This window comes from Manis javanica, chromosome 9 (genome assembly GCF_040802235.1).
Source record: "Manis javanica isolate MJ-LG chromosome 9, MJ_LKY, whole genome shotgun sequence".
Taxonomy (NCBI): Eukaryota; Metazoa; Chordata; class Mammalia; order Pholidota; family Manidae; genus Manis; species Manis javanica.
In genome coordinates, this window is record NC_133164.1 from 86,417,434 (window position 1) to 86,433,410 (window position 15,977).

The 15,977-nt window shown below is 39.0% G+C and overlaps 1 pseudogene; it reads left to right on the plus strand.

Moving 5' to 3' along the window:
* The first annotated feature begins 14,342 nt into the window (after positions 1 to 14,342).
* Positions 14,343 to 14,739, plus strand: LOC108393804 (U6 snRNA-associated Sm-like protein LSm3 pseudogene; annotated as a pseudogene).
* Positions 14,740 to 15,977: the final 1,238 nt, after the last annotated feature.

Here is a 15,977-nt window from a genome sequence, read left to right on the forward strand (position 1 = left end):
CCTGTGGTCTAGTTGCACAGCATATGTTCTTATTTGGTGTTTTCAATGCAGAGGTTTGACAGCTACCTCAGACCAAGGACTCAGAATCTTGGGCTCTGGGATCCAGGAATTTATAGTTTTTCAAATCTCCTCAGGTTATTTGACTAAAACACTCAGGCTAAGAACCACTGCTCCTACTAAGCCAGATACACGATTCCACTCATACGAGATACCTAGATAGTCAAATTCATGGAGACCATGAATTCATTGGTTATGGAACCATGCAGGTGCCACGCCATGACTTCCTCCACCTGTAACATCCCTTTCTGCCTGGCTGATTCCTACTCATCCCTTGGGTTTAGCTCAGGCTGGTGTGGACTGTCTGGACCCTGCATTCTCTCTCTCCCTTAGAAATCTCATTTGTTCTGCAGCTGCAGCTCTGACCTGCATATTATTCACCCCAAATCTACCTCCAGTCCGGGCAGTACCTCTCAATCTGACGCAAATTCACATTTCCCACTGGCTGCCTTCTGCAAGACCCCTCTTTCTTCAGGAACCTCACATGTCCAGAATTCATTATCATTTTCCCTCTTTCTACCCTGCTTTTTCTCCTATGTTTTCTATTTCAAAACTGGCACTAATCCTATATTATGCATATCAAATACTTAGAATAGTGCCTAGTAGCTATTATTATTATATGAGGGTGAATAATATTATTAGCAATAGAATTGCAATAATAGAATTCTGACTAAGACTTTTAGAAACATGGTGATGCTGGTAATTAAGTAACTGCCACTCTACAGTATCTCCTTTTAAAAATCAGTCTCTTAAATATCTAGGTAGAAAATAAAAAGCTTAATGATATAACATGCTCATACTGGAGACTGAATACTATGGTTGATTATCCCCAGAGCAGCCTTAGATACAGTGAAGAAAACTTCCTTGAAAAGTGAAACTTTGCCAGAAGACCTAATAAAAGATAGAAATAGAAAGATATATCAGATATATAACTAAGGGGACTCAGGTGAGCAAGAGTTGAACAATTTTCTCTCTAATCAAGATGTGCTGAGGATTATTAAAGACTCTCAAAATATGTATTAATGATTTACCAACTAAACATTAATGTGATATTATCAAGGATAAACCATTATGAAATGTGGTATAATATACAACAGAATATTATCCAGCCTTTAAAAGGATCAAAGTTCTCTTATATGCTGTAACATGAACCTTGAAAACATTAGGCTGAGTGGAATAAGCCAGACATAGAATAACAAATACTGTATGACTCCATTTATATGAGGTCCCTAAAGAAGTCAAACTCTTAGAGACAGAAAGTAGAATGGTGATTGCCAAGGATGGCAGCGGTAGGGGGGAAGAAATGAGGAATTAGTGTTCAGTGGGTACAGAATTTTAGTTCAGAAAGTTGAAAACGTTCCAAAGGTACAGAGTGGTGATGATTGACAACAGTGTGAATACACTTAATGCCTCTGAACTATACATTTAAAAATGGTTAAAATGGTAAATTTTGTTATGTCTATTTTACCACAATAAAAAAAATTTTTTTAAAGAGCCACTAAGCTCAATGCTTGATAGAAAAACATAAATTTTCCTTAAATATATTTCCCCTAGTAGATAAAATTTGCAAAATTTGATAAATAAATGTAATATACTTCTCCAAGATAGAATATTAGTAAGAACAGTTTTCAAATATATCCAAATTAAAGTTGGAAAATATGAATTAAACCGAAGGAATAGTTACAGGAGTAGGATGTAGTTCTCCTAAAGACTAGGCAAATAAGGGGCATTCTATTTTATACAAAAATCAATCAGAAAGAAATCACAATTTAACCATCTGCCCCTACCCTTCTGCCATTTTACAAATGGGATATTTAACTTTGAGAGTCATATTGAAACATGAAGAATTGTGAATATTACAATGGCTATTATTATTCTCTTTTTGATTGAATGCTCTCTTACTGGAAAACTTCAAACAAAAATATGTCCCCATATAACAAAGCTAGAAAGTCTAATACATTCGTTCCTAGCAGCTCAGGTAGCAGCTTTAGCAGAAGGCTTCCAGAACATTGATGTGCTTCTTCCCCGTGTCCTCCATACTCTGGGGCAGGGTGACTAGTTCCAGCAGTAGGAAGTAGCAGGTAACACATGTCACTTCCAGGCTGAAGCAGTTAAAAGCCAGCCTGCCCCTCCCTTTGCCCATTTCCCTGTCCTGGTGACTTTGGCGGTGAAGGTGATAGAGAGCACAAGATACAGGAAGCCCGGATCTGCCATGATGCTGCGTAGACAGGCCTGGCAGCCTGCGCCGGACCTTCTGTGAGAACTAAAACTTGTTTTGTAAGCCACTGAGATTTGGGGATTTGTTATTTGTTATCATAACATAGCCATGCTTATACTAAGTAATACAGCAGGTGATAATCACCTACAGTTAAGAAAGTGGGAATTGTTATTAGCCTCTGTACTCACTGGAACGATCAGTTCTACCTGAGACTTTTTTTTTTCCATTTTTTTTAAACTTGTTTAAAAACTGTTTAAAAACTGACGTATAGTTGACATAATGTTATAATAGTTTCAGGTGTACAACATAGTGATTTGACATTTATGTATGTTACAAAATGCTCACCACCCTTGAAAACCCCAAGGTAACCTTCATTAAATACTAAGAAACACTAGGGGGCATAACTGAGCTGTGGAAAACTTTGGCCAATATTATAAATGAAGCAAGGTAATGGAATTTTGTGAAAATTAACACGACAGAAAAATGGGTAGTGAAAATCATTAGCTTTGGAAACAGTTGTTTTCCTCGTAAATCTGTTAGCTATGCCTCACCATTTGAAATCACTGAATTAAAAGAGAATTGACAACACTTTCATTTTAATACGAAACCAATAAATGCCCAAAACATGTAAAGCATATACATTCACAAATTTGAATAGTTAAGTCAGAGAACCAGTGGGTGTGTTCTCAGTGTAAGAAGAATTTGTTTTCCAGATCTTCCTTCAGATCTGCCTGTAGCGATAATGACTGCAGGCAACGGAATCCATACGTGTTCCAACCTGGTCCCTTGAGAAAGCTGGTTTCTAAGGTCCCGTTATTATAAGAAATGACCAGATGTTCCGAACATCAAGCTGTGGCAGGAAGCTCCCCACCCACTCCACATGTCATGCTGAGTTCTGAGCAGACTTCCCTTTCCTGTTTCCTTTTTCCCCTCTCTCTAATTTATTTTCTTCAAAGTCTATTCAGAAGCTGCTGCCAACAATCTTCCTCCATTGTTGTTCCGATGACATCATTCCCTCCCCAAACTCCCCCTTGTCTTTAGTCTCTTGGTCAAAGCTCGCCTTCATTTCCTTGGACAGCCTCTGTGCCAGCCTTACTTCATTTCCCCTCTTCTCTCCTGCTTCTTTTCACCAGTTGCGACACTGGATTGTCATTTCTGATGTCCTGCTGTTGAGAAATCTATTCATCTTTGCTTCTAACAAAGAAAGTATTCCCATTCCTCTATCCCAGACTTTCTCAGGCTTCTTCCAAACCGATTTCGTTTATGTATGTATACTTAAGAATATGCTAAGCACCTCCTGCATGCACGGCATTGTTCTGTGTGTCCTAGAGGTGGTATCAAGGAAGTGAAGACATCTTTAAACTATTGGAGAAACCAACTGGAGTGGACTCTCCTTTAGAGACTAAGGGGATGAGAGAGTAGGAGAAAATTATGTAACCTAACCAAATAATTACACTGCCAGAGTGGCAGATTTGGGGTAATTCTAATTATGTTATCATCTTGTCAACATTATAAGTTCAATGAAAAAAGACAAGTTTTAAACTGGTGTTAAAGACATGAAGCCTACAGCAAATTACAAAAACTTCTTATTTTGACTGCACATCATGCTTTCTTTTTTAAATAAGATTTTTGAGTAAGTTTAAAACAATGCAGAAAACAGTATCATACCCAAAAGGAAAACATGTTATAGTGAGAGGAAGAGGCAGTTGTGCCAAACCCAAGACTCTACTATGAGAAAGGCTAGAGTATAGAGTGACTTAGTGACCCAAACTATTTTGCATAATACCCAAGAGTATATAAATAGTTACTGTAATCATAATTCCCTGGTATTGATGGGACACATAAGAGGTACACTTTGCATTCCTATTAATATAAGGATATTTTAACATAGGACAAATACTGCCTAATAGTCATGTGTATTGAAGGAAACTCACTTCTGAACTGAAGTCCTTGCTGATACTTTTTGCTTGTGAGATTCAGTCTAATGATGGGTGTGTTAGAAAGCACCCTAAGTGAAGTTTCTAGCACCGTCATTAGTTTGAAGCCTGGTGTTTGGCATTCTAGTTTGAATCTCTCATTCCTCGGTTTTGTCACCTATGAAATGGGGGTAGGTGAAAGGGTATCTCGCTGCGACCCTCCTTACCCAGAATGACTCAGGAGACAGGGCCCACGCAAGAGACTTTATTATCTGAAGGAGAGAGTGTCTGCCCCTTTTACTATATCCTCCCTTTTCTGTTTTATAAGTGGTAGAGGATTTGGGAAGGGGTGAAGGTCAGTCTTCAGTAACTGCTTCCTGCTGATTAGGGGCGATGAAGTTCATTTTTGTATTGATGGGGGGCGGTCCTCAGATGAGCCCTTGGTCTGCAGTGGCGATGGCATTTTCTAGGTTCAATAAGGATCATGGTCTTTGGAGAGAGGTTGGTAATCCTGTAATATAAGCTGGTTAAAGGTTTGGATAGAAATTTTTTGCATTTGGGCTGATTGCTATGTTTACATAGGGTGGCTGAATTAATCGCATTTTGGGGGACATATGTGTAGGCAGCAAAGCAACCTGTAGGGCAAAGGGAATCTTTGATGGTGCAATCTTTTGGACAGTCTGAAAGAGAAGAAAGGACTGGTGTTGGGAAGATAGGTGTGGTGAAAGAATAAGTGTTGAGAATGAAAGGGTATTTCGCCGCGACCCTCCTTACCCAGAATGACTCAGGAGACACGGGCCCACGCAAGAGACTTTATTATCTGAAAGAGAGAGTGGCTGCCCCAGACGGGGGTGGGGACAGAGAAAGCAGCAGAGAGAGAGCAGGGGGAGAGAGAGAGAGAGCGCGCTTGGCCTGTTGCTTTGGGGGAGGGTCGGGATGTTTAGAGATAAGGCGGGGTAAACCCGGGCAAGCCTCAGGCAAGCCCAGGCATAATTCTTACCGGCTTATGTGCTTGGGACCATGGGAAAATGGAGGATAAATTACTATATTCTTACATTCCTCCCTTTTCTGTTTTATAAGTGGTAGAGGATTTGGGAAGGGGTGAAGGTCAGTCTTCAGTAACTGCTTCCTGCTGATTAGGGGCGATGAAGTTCATTGTTGTATTGATAGGGGGGCGGTCCTCAGATGAGCCCTTGGTCTGCAGTGGCAATGGCATTTTCCAGGTTCAATAAGGATCATTGTCTTTGGAGAGGGGTTGGTAATCCTGTAATATAAGCTGGTTAAAGGTTTCGTTAGAAATTTTTTGCATTTGGGCTGATTGCTATGTTTACATAGGGTGGCTGAATTAATAGCATTGATGGGGGCCTATGTGTAGGCAGAAAAGCAAAGGGAATCCTTGATGGTGCAATCTTTTGGACAGTCTGAAAAAGAAAGGGCTGGCATTGGGAAGATAGGTCTGGTGAGAGAGTGTTGAGATTAGGGTTAACAATCTTGAAGCATGATGCATGGCAGTTGTAAGGGAGGTCTTAGGACTCTATGCTGGCAGAAACTTCTTCAGTGATGAGTGCAAGTGGAGATGAGCAGCACGAAATGTGGTAAGAGGTCCCGTCAGGGTGGAGGAGTAGGAACCTGTGGGAGATTTGGTGGGAGGGGAATAAGGTGAGATAAATGGCTTAAGGTGGGAGTCATGTATCTAATAGGGAAGACCCTGGAGTTTAACTGCAGTTGGCGTGGAGAGGATTACTGTGTATGGTCTTTGCCATTTGGGAGTTAGGGATGGTGTTGCTTGGTGTTTGGAATGGGCATGGTTTGGAGAACTTTTTTCCTGTCTATGGCAATGGCCTTGTAGCGCAGGGAGAGCTGAACTCCCAGGTATGTGACCTGAGCATCAGACAGCTGAACTTTGGAGGGTGAGACCCGATAGCCGGGTTATGAAAGTTTAAAAGGAGAATAGTATCCTGTTGTGAGGTTTGTAGGGAGGGACTGCACTGGAGGAGATCATCTACATATTGAAGAAGGGTGGAGCTCGAGAGAGTAAGGGATTTGAGGTCTTGTGCTAGAGCCTGTCCAAAAAGGTGGGGACTATCTCTAAAGCCTTGGGGAAGGACTTGTTAAGTGTTCTCTGAATATTAAAAAATAACTTAACATAAGGAATTTCCTGCCTTGATTTTTCTCTGGGATACCGTCTTGGTCTGGGAGCATATCAAAAGGCTGCCTGCTCAGCTCCCAAGGTGGGCTGAGGTATTGTCTATTTGCTAAAGAATCCTGCCTTTTAATATGCCGTTTACATCTGGGTCTGCATGCTAAGTTAGTTGCTCAGTTTGCAAAATTACCTTGTCAGATCTGAAGGAGGAAAGACAGCACGGAGGCCTGGGCCTTTTAGTATGCTAAAGTGAATCTTATACACAATTACGAATGATTAGCATAATAAAACATGTGCTACTCTTTATCTGGGGAACATTAACTGATCTCACTGAAGAATGATTCTAGAACTTAATGTTCAACATAGTTTAGTAGGGGGGGGGACTTCCTAGCATGTAGTTTTATTGCTCTGACTGCAAATATCCTGCCTTGCTTTTTTCAGAGGCTCTCACCTTATTTTAAGCCTATGGTCCCTGTCTCATTCCCCCTCTACAGATGGAGACCCTAGCTGGTGCTAGGGAAAAGAGGCGATGACCGCTCTGGCTGCTTCAAGCTGAGAGGGGGTGCAGTAAAGGGTGCAGCTAGGTCTCCATCACTGGTCAGTTGAGAGGGCCTCGGAGGTTGGCGCTTCTATTCTGGGTTTCATTTCTATTACTATTTGCACTTTTGTGGCTTTTAGGTGAGATAGAACAAATTGTTATTAGGTTAAGTAGTAACATCTGGAGTTGGATTTTCCATTCTGGAAGGACAAACTTGATGAGATTAAGAATGCATGGCTGAATATGAGAACTAGAAATATGAAGAGTCTGAGAATTATAGTTAGGTATCATGGGGAAACTAGAATTCTGGATCGAGTTTACATCTCAATGACTAGTATTAGGATTTAGTAGATAAGACTGCATTACTGAAACAATACATTTCTCTAAAATCACCCTCCCTTTTATTAGAAGTATTCAGATTAAGAAAATAATTAACAGTTGGCTTGATTATTTGCATAAGTGCAGCAAGAAGAGTAATTGATTACATGGGATCTTTTAAATGTGCTTTGCTGGAACTTTTTGTAAGGAATTCAGATTGAACTTTTAAGGGCTTCTTGAGGCCAGAAAGCCAAGCCATATTTGCCATCAGGTTGTGCCTGCAGTACCTGTAGATTTGGGTGAATTCCTCTGTTCTTGAGGTTCCCAAGACATTCCTGAGTTTCCTGCACCTGCCAGGAAGTGACCTTCCTTACTCACCTGGTAAGGCTGCTGGGAACCCTGTAAGCAAGGTACCAGGCCAGTTCTTCTAAGGGGCTTTGTTGGCTTTATAAAGTCAATCTTAGTTCCTTAAAGCTGTCTGTTCATAACTGAGTTTACACACGTGTCTCTCAGGTATGACGTTCCAGTCAAAGCCTTGGTAATATAACCAGTGTTTTTAATTGGTCCTCTTACAAGGAAAGCAGATTCTTATTGAACTTGTGCAAATAAACATACTGCCATGAAATATAAAAATAGTCACTGAGAGTTTTTAAATTCTGGAGGGATGAGGTAGAGAGAAAGATAAAGTTTCAATTCTGCTTATAAAGGTAGTCATTTACTAAACTGTTGTCAGCTTAAGAGAAAAAGCTTAAACACTCAACAACATTTGAAACAAAAAGCCACAAAATCATCTTCCTTAGTTTACTTAATCCTATGTAACTAATATTTGTTCTGCTGAAATCTAGTTTTTTACTAGTTTAGGAGTAATAAAACAGTGAGTATAGATGACAAAAGACTTACAAATGACAATGGTTAAAGATCTGATGAGAGCTTACTGTAAGACAGTTGTCATAGGGAAATTTGGATATTTCTGTAACAAAACATTCAGTAACAAAGTTTAGCATCATTCTCTGTGACAGTGCCTTCTAGGTAATTAAGCAGGTAAATAAGCCAAATTAGCCAAATATTTTCTCTAATGAGAAAAAATTCCTCTGACATGTTCCAGGGCCCTCTGGAAAATATCAGAGTGAACTAGAGGTAAAAGAACCTTTTTGCATTTGATTTTGGGAAGCTGTTAAAAGTTTTAAGGCACTTGCTTAAATAGTTACATTAGACAAAGCTACACTTCACTTTAAGCATTTTTTCTTTGAAAGATTTAACAGATACCATCAACTTAAATGACTTTAGAAAAAAGGCAGCTCATAACCATAAGGACATGTCTATTCAGTTCAACTTAAATTAGCATAATGCTTAATATCTTCTATTAGAATTTTCTGGAAGTTTTAGAATGCCCAATTTTTACAAGTGCTTGCCTTTAGATCAATTTTTATTAATACCATCAGGAGGTAGAAAAATGCTTTTCATTTACACACTTAGACACAAACATACAGATTGAGATGTAATGATACAGTGAGAGTACAGACAGAGCTCCTGGCATGAGCCAGGAGGGGACAAGAGAGCCCGTGGTGGTGCGTTGTCTAGGAGTTTTATAGGCAGTTAAGGATATTTGAGAACGTGAAAAAAGCTTAGGGGTGTGGACTTTAAGGCAAGTATCAGGTGTTTAGGATTGCAGGGGAGACAGAGAGAGAGCTTGGTTTGGAGGTAGGAGAAAGCCTGGATATATGGGATCTCTTTCCATTTGCCCATGCACCCACAGAAGTTGTATAAGTCATGGAGAATTTTAGGATCTAAAGAGCCATTTGGGGGCCATTTAGACTGATTGTCTAAGGGATATTGTGGCCAGATCTCATTACAGTAGCAAACAGGTTTGAGGTCTGGAGTGAGGTGGAGGGGCTTTAGATTATTGAGTAAGCACCCTAGCGGTGAATCTGCAGGAACGGAGGGACCAGATCCCATGGTGAGAACAAGACCATTCAGAAGTCGATGAGGTGTCCCTGAGCGATTGAGAAGGTCACAGAGAAGATCAGGCACAGTTAGGGGGTCGTCACCACCTCTAACTGTGGGGTCAAGGTGAAAACGCTGGGGAGGCTCAGTACCTGGTACCAGGAGTTTTCGAGTTGAGTAGATACGTAGATAAAGGGAGACCAGGCCTCAGTGAATGAGGATTCTCACCATGGGGAGGCAGAGAAGGGTCGACTATGGGGATCAACCGTGACTCTGGAAGTCGTGATTGGGGGTGCCCCTGTCCCAGAGGAGCCCTTGGGGGTGCCGAACTTCAACAGTCACTTCCCAGGTTCCAAAGGGACATTTAAGTCAACCATGAAGGGGAAACTCACCAAATCAAAGGCCGGTGTTGAGCGAGAAGATGAGTGACCAGGAAAATGGATGGTGAGCCCGTGGAGGAGGATTGGGCAGTGAAGGTTCCCAAAGCAGCTCAGGTTCCCGGAGGAAGAGCAAAGTCAATGGGAGAGCCTCATCCGAGTCACAGCACCAATTAAAGGGTATCGCGCCGTGACCCTCCTTACCCAGAACGACTCAGGAGACATGGGCCCATGCAAGAGACTTTATTATCTGAAGGAGAGAGTGGCTGCCCCAGAGTGGGGGTGGGGAGAGAGAGAGGGAGCAGCAGAGAGAGCAGTGGGACAGAGAGAGCAGAGAGGGAGAGAGAGAGACAGAGAGAGGGAGCAGCAGCATGGTGCAGAGAGTGGTGCCTTTTATTGTGGCGGATCCACTCTGCCTGTTGCCTTGGGGGAGGGTCGGGATGTTTAGAGATAAGGCGGGGTAAACCCGGGCAAGCCCAGGCATAATTCTCACCACCTTATGTGCTTGGGACCATGGGAAAATGGAGGATAAATTACTATTTTCTTATAGTAGTGACATCTGCTTACTGCTCTTCAAAATTGCTGTAAGAATCCAGTGTGATACTATATCCAAATAATCTGAGAAGTATAAAGTATTACTCAATATAATAATTATATTACTCAGATTGAAAGATGTGATGCAAATTACACACTTTATTGACTGAGTCAACTAGAAAGATCATGTCATCTTTAGTTGTTTATGCAAACTCTTTGAGAAATACAGGTTTATAAGGCAATGCAATTTTAAAAAGGTAAACAAATGAAATTACCCTGCCTTCTGCTCTTATAACTTCTCCAAATGCTTCATTTCAAATCAAATTAGCATGTGTGCATAAGAAAAATTGTTCTAGGAATTTGTCTTTTTAGGGTGACAGAATTCATGTATACCAAATTATATTTTTCTGACACAAAATTAAATATTCTTAACATTTTTATCACGTGCTTACTATGTATCAGGTGTTACAGTAAGAATTAAAGATAGAAACACAAATGAATGATACCTGCCTTGGAAGAGCAGTATTATCTCACTTGAGTGTTTAAAATTAAAAACAAAACTGGACATCTTAAAAGAATGTTTATGTGACAGAAGTAATAGTGGTATGCCACATTCATTTAATTTTAATTAATATTTCTTATTGAACGGTAGCCATCACTTACTGAGTGCCTACTCTGAACAATGTGCTAAGTGCTTTATGCTCTTATGCTCAAATTATGGGTAAAGAAACTAACACTAAGAGAAGCAACTCATTGAGTTCATACATCTGGTAACTGGAATTTGACTGAGGGGGGTGCTCTGCACTATTTGGCTGCACTACCTCAACAAAAGGCATTTGTGTAAATGCACATTTAGAACTAAATATATAGACCATGGTGTATAATGGAACAGATTTGGGATATTCAACTGACCAAATTACTTGTGAATAGTAAAGCTTTGTGGTGGTTAATTTTATGTGTCAACTTGATGGTTAATTTTATGTGTGGCCAGGTGGTGCCAAGATATTTGGTCAAAGTTTATTCTGGGCATGTCTGTGAGGGTGTTTCAGGATGAGACTGACATTTAAATGGATTAGACTGAAGAAAAACAGATTGACCTCCCTAATATGGATGGGACTCATCCAAACAGTTAGAAACCTGAATAGAGCAAAAGGCTGACTCTCCTGCAGGTGAGGGAGGATTTTTTCCTGTCTGACTGGCTTCAAAATTGGCAATTCCTGTTTTCCAACTAGAACTGAACCATTAGTTCTTCGTGATTCTCAGGCCTTCAGACTTGGACTCAAACTACACCACTGGTTCTTCTGGGACTCTAGTTTGCTGACTTACCCTGCAGATCTTGGGACTTGTCAGCCTCCAAAATTGCAAGCCAATTCCTTAAGAGCAATCAATCAGTCTCTCTCAATGCACGCACACACACACACACACACACACACACACACACACACACACACACACATTCTATTGATTCTGTTTGTCTGGAGAGCCTTGATGAGTACAAGCTTCCTAAGAAAATTTCCAAAAATCCAAGGAGAATGGAAAAATAATTATTCTGTAACATTTTGCAGTTTGTGTCTAAATAAGGTAAAAATAAATGGTTTGTTCCAGACATGACTGTCACTTTCTAGTGGTTGGACCTTGAGTAATTCACTTACTCTATCTGAGACTCATTAATTCATTCACTCATTCATTCATCAAATACCTGAAGAATTTCTCCTCTATGCCAGGCTCTGGAAGTATTGTGTTAGGCACTGAAGATACCAGGGTGGATAAAATGAAAACCCCACACTTGAAAAATTCGGTAGAGTTAAGAGCTGGAGGCATTTGACAGAACTCACGTTCAAAGTCAAGGGTGGTAAATATTGAGTCATCAAGCTTCTTTATCTCCTCCTCTACCCATATACAAACCCTCTACTGCTGGCATTGCTAGTACCCTATCTTCTTGCACATTTTGAACTCTGAAACTGTCTAAGCTATCGTCTCCCTTTGAGGGATGCCTTTATGGAATATACTGTCTTTCCTGATTATATCCCATTACCTTTTCAAAGGTCTTTTCAATTGCCTCAGCCTGCCAAGATCTTCTTCTTCTACTCTAAATTCCCAAAGATTTTACTTTCTATGCTGTATCAAATATGAGCTGCTATTTATCCTTGCATGTAATATTCTAGTTGTTAAACTTCTAAAAGCAGGCTATAGTCTTGTACTTCTTTGTTTCATTCAATACAGTAAGAATTTCTTGGGTAACAATAATGATATTCTACTGTTGACCCAGTAAGAGAAACTGGGAAATCACTTCCTTTCATTATCCTGGTTTTTCATGAGGTACACGATGAAGAAAATACTTGATAATACAAAATATTTTTGGTTTCCAAGCAGGAAAAAAAGACCATATCAAATAAGGTACAAATACGATAGTTTGCTTATAATCCCATTATGACAATAAGGAAATGAATCAGCATTTATTACTGAGATTAAATATCTTCTGTTTGTGACAGATGCAACTTAAATATACAATCTGCAGTTGAAATTTCTTGATATGCAGTTAAGGAACTGAGCTTGCTAAAAAAAGGACAGCGCTGACAGGGTCATTTTAATTTGTGGAGGTAGAGCGGAAAAGTGATTATAAATCATACTCAGATTCAAACCATGCTGTTTTATGAGCCTATTAGAACTGCACAAACTGGACACATTAGCCTTCCAGTCTCAGTTTCTCATCTTAGAAATTCATAAATTAGTGATTTATTCTCTATCTCTTGGTATAAATTGAAAAGGGTACTCCTCACAAAAGAATATTTCTGACTGTCAAGAAATTGTAACTTCATTAATACCTAACCTCATAGGATTACTGTGAAGAATAAAATGAGTTATGATGCAAAATACCAGTACTTTAAGTGACACTTAGTAATTGTGAAATAAGTGGTACCTGCTGTTATAAAGGGACAACAGGTCTAAAAGAGAGTCACTTGCGCTAAGCCCCATGTCAGCAAACCAAGATTTACTACCTAATCTAATTGTACTTTCAACCTCTCCCAGGAATATAATCTTAAACCAGTTGGTCTGGAATTTCCTCTCAACAGTAATGAGGTAATCTGCCTGATAGAGCCCTTCCAACCCCCAAAGAAAGATGAGGTAATCTGCTCTTTGCTTTACCCTGCCCCTTCTGCCTATAAAAGTCCCCCATTTTGTTCAGTTCTTTGGAGCTTTCTATTTGCTAGATGGGATGCTGCCCAATCCATGAATTACTGAATAAAGCCAATTTGATCAAATGGCCAGAAAGCTTGTATGTGGCTAGTCACACCAAGTTCTTTATACTGTTTCTGCTTTACTCCTACTTGGTCAAAATCTCTGTTGATATGTTTTTCCTGTGTCTTGGAGGAGTTTATAATCTAACTTTTCCAAAATAGGTTAGAAGTTCGTCTCTCATTCATGCTTTATATAAATGCTTTTTCTTTATATCACTTACATTCCTCATAGGGATAGTTGATCTCAAGCATTGTTTCAAGGATAGGATTATAGTTCAAAAAAAAAAACTCAATCAGGGGTCTCTGTTCTACTTTAAGTTCCAGGATGATGTGCAAAATTCTATTTAAATAGCTACATTGTTCCTAGCCATAAGGCATTAGCAGCAGGATTTAAATTAACAATTCACAGTGAAGAATAAAAAGGAAGTGTGAAAAATGTGTTCGTGACCATAAATATAAAGGATATATTCAAGATTTGGCCTGAACCAAAGGTAAATGAATAAGCGTCTCTGTGGTTGAGCTACATCTTCTAAATGTTCTAGAATAGTAAAATACAGATCCCATAGCAGATGGACACTAGAGAATGGAAATGTCTGGGTAGATATGTAACATTTATTTCAAGTAATCACAACAGAAAACATACTAAATACGTGAGTACTGTGTATGGGCATGATTGGGAGACGGAGCAATGCTTCAGAGCTATACAGTGGGGAAAACTGCCAGGGTTGGCCCAGAGAACCTGGAGCTCAACTCAAACTGGATCTTTTAATACCAAATTACTGTAACTGAGTTTCAGTTTTAAAAAAGGGAAATAACCTCACAGACTGGTGAACACTTAAATGACTTAGGTTATAAATTAGGACAAGTGCCTAGTAAAGAACAATCAAGAAGAGATAGTTTCCCATTTTTATTGCCATGAGATTGAAAAGCTACCTGAGAAGCAGTGATGACGTCAAGCTAATTTTTGTGCTTGTTGAGTTACTAGAAGAGTATGTGTTTGTGTCACACAATACAGCTATCATCAAAAACAAAAAAAGACTGGGGAAACAGCAGAGGGTTTGAAACATGGCGGATGACGTAGGCCAGCAACAAACTACCAATACTGTAGAAAAGCCCCTGGATCTCATCAGGCTCAGCCTGGATGAGCGCATTTATGTGAAAATGAGAAATGACAGGAAGCTTCGAGGCAGATTACATGCTTATGAACAACATTTAAATATGATATTGGGCAATGTGGAAGAAATTGTGACTACTATAAAAATTAATGAAGAAACATATGAAGAGATACATAAATCGACAGAACGGAATATTCCCATGCTCTTTGTCCGGGCAGATGGTGTTGTACTAGTTGCCCCTCCATTGAGAGTTGGCTGAAACAAAGAATTTGCCCTGTGTGCAATATAGGATACTTTGTATGATTGCCTCTTTAAATGTAGAAGATACTCAAAAAGAGAAACCTGCATTAATTTTGATATTAAGATGACCAAGGATCCCTCCACTCCTGAAAGGAGTTGATTTGTACATAACTCACAAATTCTTAAGATAAATGGTATTTTTATTTTTCTCCAACCCTTTCAATAAATGTGACCAAGATGCAAAAAAAAAAACCAAAGAAAAAAGACAGGAAAATACATAAATTGGCATTTGTTGTTTTAATTGTGTTGACTTCGCCATTCACCTAAAGTCTGTTTCTCATTTCTCCATCTTACTATCATTTACCTTCCTTGGTAATTAGAACAATTCTGATTTGAGGAAAAACACTAGACATTTTTGTGGTCAAATTAGCTAAACTAATGTTGAAGAAATATTTATATTAATAGAATGAAACAATGGAATTACAGTTTAATTTTTTCTTAAGGGAAGCTTATTTATTGCAAGAGATCTCATTGGGTTTTTCAGTTGTTTTGTTTTGTTTTGGTTTTGAGTGAAAAGTTTCTGCTACTCAGCCAAAACCTTAAGCTCTACAGAGGGCATTGGGAAGAGAGTTGATGGTTTGAATCCATGTATTGACTATCCTCCCCAACACCTTTTAATGCTGTCTCAAATGTGGCTTATTTATTATCAAGGAAACTCTTACTTTTTTAACTGATATTCACCACCAAAAATACATTATTTAATAATATTAAGCAGCAAATGGCTGCAAGACTAGGTCAGTTTAAACCTTTTTCAAATTTATTGCCAGAATTCTAGATAGAATGACATAGCTAGGAGTCACTATTTTGACAGTCACTGTTTTGACAGTCACTATAATGGGGTATGTGGTGGGGACTTGATAATGGGGGGAATCTAGTAACCACAATGTTGCTCATGTGATTTTATATTAATGATACCAAATTTTTAAAAATGACATCTAAAATTTTTTTATTTAATATTAAATATTATTTAATATTAAATTTAATTAAAAAGTTTTGATTAATATTAACGTTAAACTATTTCAATTCAATTTCCTCTTCCACTAGTTCTAGTTATATGTTTTTGTCTCAGTTATTAATTTCCCTTTCCCTCATTTTCTTTGCCTATAAAATGAGAAGCATTATAATAATCGTATTGCTTCATAGTTTGTGGTAAGGATTGAGTTAATACATAAAAAGCTCAGAACAGTGTCTACAACAGAGTAAATGTTCAATAGTATTACCTACAAATGTTACCAGATCAAATGGAGATTTTAGTACTATCAAATTGAATAGTAAAAA